This window comes from Dendroctonus ponderosae, unplaced genomic scaffold, assembly GCF_020466585.1.
Source record: "Dendroctonus ponderosae isolate FM_Combo_2020 unplaced genomic scaffold, Dpon_F_20191213v2 Dpon_F_20191213_1, whole genome shotgun sequence".
Taxonomy (NCBI): Eukaryota; Metazoa; Arthropoda; class Insecta; order Coleoptera; family Curculionidae; genus Dendroctonus; species Dendroctonus ponderosae.
In genome coordinates, this window is record NW_026017110.1 from 29,960,574 (window position 1) to 29,964,540 (window position 3,967).

Sequence of the window (3,967 nt, forward strand, 5' to 3'; positions counted from 1 at the left end):
GGGTGGACAAATTTCAATCAATAACCCTGTACGTAATTTTACAGTGTGAGCATTTTATCTTGAATTTGATGAACAAATTGATGAGTATAATAATTTTATAATTTGTTTTCCATTTTACTACTACTAGGTTGATCTTTACCAAGTAGGAATAAATATACAGATACCTTACCATTAAGAACAGCATTCGTCATCTTTCCATTTTATCCTTAATTTGGAGCTATTTGTAATCAATAGATTATATCTGATTTGTTACATGACGAATAACATTTTCTACAGACATTTTTGTGAGTAGAAGCATTAATCTGTTAGGTCATTTGAATCGTGCAACATTAAAAGTAAGAGTGCAATAACATTTGCTGATTATTATTAACACCAGTTTTGATTTTCAATTATTTGAATCGTTTGCAAATTATTATAGCAAAATGTTTGGTTCCTCCATGTAACTGAATAAATTAGTTTTGTTTCATTAATAGATCACCTCAAGACATCTATCAAATAGCAAAATTACCCAGTGTTATTGTTACTTGAGAAAGGACGAGGAAAAATCTTCGCGGAGACTCCCAGTGAAACCGAGGCCTGGGTAGTGTTGGATGTACTTACCAACTAAAAAAAACCATTTTTGAACTATGAGTTTTCTGGAGTCTTCCTTTAAAACTTGTAGTCCTCTCTAAGAATGTATCAGCCCCGACATCCGTATGCCAAAACATCGCATTCTCTCTATACTAGCTGCTTGCTAGTATAGGGATCTTACTAATTTAACATGTCAAAAGCTATCGCAAACTTTTTTCGGTATTTTGCCTGAAAAAGACAGAATTTCCTCACGTCGTTTAAATATACATTTATAAAGAGGGCTTTTAACTGTAATCAAGCACTATCACCTAGAGGTTCTTCTGTGACACACTTAGGCTCAAGCTGTAAGAAAAAATTCAAATGAGTAAAAATCTCCTAAGTGAACATAAAAAAGAATATATTACTAAATTGTCTCACAATATTAAGATAAAACAAATATGTGAAAATTCACTCTGATGTTTCGTTATTTCAAATTGAATGTCAACAGCTAGTTGTCACATTCTTGAATAAGCCTCTTCTTCCTGCGCCTTTTTAATAGTCGAAGTCTGACCTGATACCTGCTGTAGTAAATCGTCTAAAACAGAATTAGTGCCTCGAGCCTTTTCAAACATACAAACATAATGAATATGCTTACAGTTATTAGTCCGGACTAAATAATCTGGACACTCGCACTTAAACCGGTGAATGAAAATTTTGCAAACCCTGCCATGCATGTATATGATCCATCGCTCACCGCAGATTTTACGTTAAATTCCTCGAAACCTAGCTCCTAAATTAAGTTCGTATTCATTTTCTCCGTCATTTTATGAGCCTGTGGTGAACCTATCGTGATAATTATTTGCATTTGGTCTATTTATACTTGGAATTATTTTCCCCATTTTTGCATCCACCAGATTATCCAGTTGGTCCAATAATCAGCCCTGTGCTGTATCACTGGCGCACGTTATCGTCGAACGTTATATATAAAAATCACAAACATCATCAAATCACATGCCGCTTTCGAGCTTAACGTGCGTCCCTCGAAGTTAATCTCTCGGAGAATAAGAAAAAAATTGTTTGATCAGAGCGTAGTTTTGTGTTTTAGCTGTAATTTGTTTTTAATTTAAAACAAAAATATGTCTTTTGGTGGTCTGATAAGGTTAGCTTAGAATTAGAACAATTGGTAAATGGTCTTGAAAGGTAAGTTCTCCACTTATTTTCGTTAACATTTAAAATTCCACCAAAGATGTAACTTTTATAAAAATGAAGAAAAAATACAACGACGGATTTTGCGAGATGTCAGCGATCCGTTTCAATTGGGAGATAGCTTTCCAAATTAATTTTCGGCTTTCAATAGACTGCTAAATATGTAGTAGAAACTCTCCGACCTCACCTAAACCAGGGCCAAAGAAGCAATGCTTTGTCTATTGAGATAAAAGTAAGTAGCTACTAGTAATTTTTTGGATTATAATAATTTTTCGCCAAGTTAGTACACGCCAAGTACACATAAAATGCACTGTAGCTTTATAGAATATAAATATCGATATTCATGATTATGCAAATTGTAGGTGTTGAGTGCATTTTTCGCATCTGAAAGCTACCAACAAAGCATTGCTCAAAATTTTCATTTAGCCATTGAACGATCCAGGTTAAGTCGCGTCATAACAAAGATTACGAATGCAATGGTCAACCATTTGCTTGACATATTTGTAAAATTTACACAAACGGAGGCGGAAAGGCATCATATTAAAATAAGTAAGTATTTATACTTACTTATTTTAAATGAAAGTATTTTACTAAAAATAAGTAAATAATGTTTCATCATCAAATAAGAGCAGGAAAAGAGTAATGATATGTTTATTTAAAGGTTTTATGACAAATATAACTTTCCTGGGATAATTGGAGCAATTGATTGCACCCACATTGCAATTATTACTCCAGATACCGACAATCCGATTCGTCCTGGATTAGCATACTACAATAGGAATGGTTTTTACAGTAAATGTTCAAATGGTAAATAAATTACATGTAATTTAGATAATGCTTTACAATTTGCCTTTAAGATCTGTGACGCAAATCTGAAAATTTTAAATTGCAATGCTCGTTTTCCTGGTTCAACCCATGATGCAGCTTTATGGAGTATGTTTGCGGTAAAAAAACACATGGAAGAACAATATTTAAATAATAAATTAATAGGTTCTTGGTTAATTGGTTAGTAAAAAACATGTTAGTAAGGAACCTTATTTACAATAAACAACCTGTTATTTTTAATTGTAGGAGATTCAGGGTATCCCTGAATTTATCCTCTTTCAGGTATTCAGGTATCCCCAACCTTGGCTTTTAACACCGATTGAGGATGCCAACCCTAGCACACCTGAGGGTAATACACAAAGCACCACATGCTCGAAATGTGATTGAACGGTGTTTCGGTGTATTGAAGCAAAGATTCCGATGCCTCTTGAGACATAAGGGTTTGCAGTATTCCTCAGAGAAAGCGGCAAAAATAGTATTATCTTGTGTAATACTTCACAATATTGCTATTGCTGAAAGAACATTAGTCCCAGAAGACTTGGGAAATGTACATGAAGTTACTGACATTCAATCAAGCCAAGGTATGTACATATATATGGGGGTCCCAAAAACATGCCGACAAACTTTTAAAATCCAGTTTGGTTTAACATTCTATAATTAAAACACATTTCTTTTGATGACCTGTTACAGTTTTGTACCGTATTTTATTGACTCGCAAAATTCTATTCTTTCATAATCATCGAGATATCACATCTGAAAGTTGTCGTTATGTTTTTGAGACACCGCGTTTGTAGAAAAAGTTAAATCTCAAAACTTGTTTGTTACTTGTTTTTTTAGCTTTTAACAAATACCTTTAAGAGAGCAGAAGAGTACAAAGTGAAATAATTTATAGATATTTTAGAGATTAATTATTGTTACTTATTAGAGCTTACTACCGTTAAAATAATTAGAAATAAGAGCTCAGTTCAAGAGCAAGTAAAGTCAAAGTTCAAACAAACAGTGTATCTTTACAATTTATTTAATAGTCCTCAAAAGTTGTCTAAATTTTCAATTAGTTTGACATACTCTAATTTTGAACTCATTAATTGAACGTTTGCCAATTTATCAACTGCAGCAGCCAAACTTTAAATTGCAGCAGCTTTCTGCCTTTCTATTTCAACGGAAATACCTTGGCCCTCATCAAAAGTTGAACAGGCTTGCTGCAGCAGAACAGTGGTGTACCTTGCACTGGTTGGGGTACCCGCAGACTCATGAACAGTTTGAAACGCTAAAACAAAATAAATTATAGATACTGTAACGGAAATGGCCTGGAGTACTCACGTTTGGAATGGGGGATCGAAATTCATGGTATTTCAGTAAATGGGAGCCTCATTTGGGCCCCATTTAC

At 33.8% G+C, this 3,967-nt stretch overlaps 1 long non-coding RNA gene across 1 annotated transcript; it reads right to left on the reverse strand.

Annotated features, from left to right (window-relative positions):
- Positions 1-3,580: 3,580 nt before the first annotated feature.
- Positions 3,581-3,938, reverse strand: LOC125502450. Its single transcript, XR_007280210.1, has 2 exons — positions 3,901-3,938; positions 3,581-3,847 (listed from the first exon to the last, which is right to left on the reverse strand). It is a non-coding gene; the product is annotated as an uncharacterized LOC125502450 (long non-coding RNA).
- Positions 3,939-3,967: the final 29 nt, after the last annotated feature.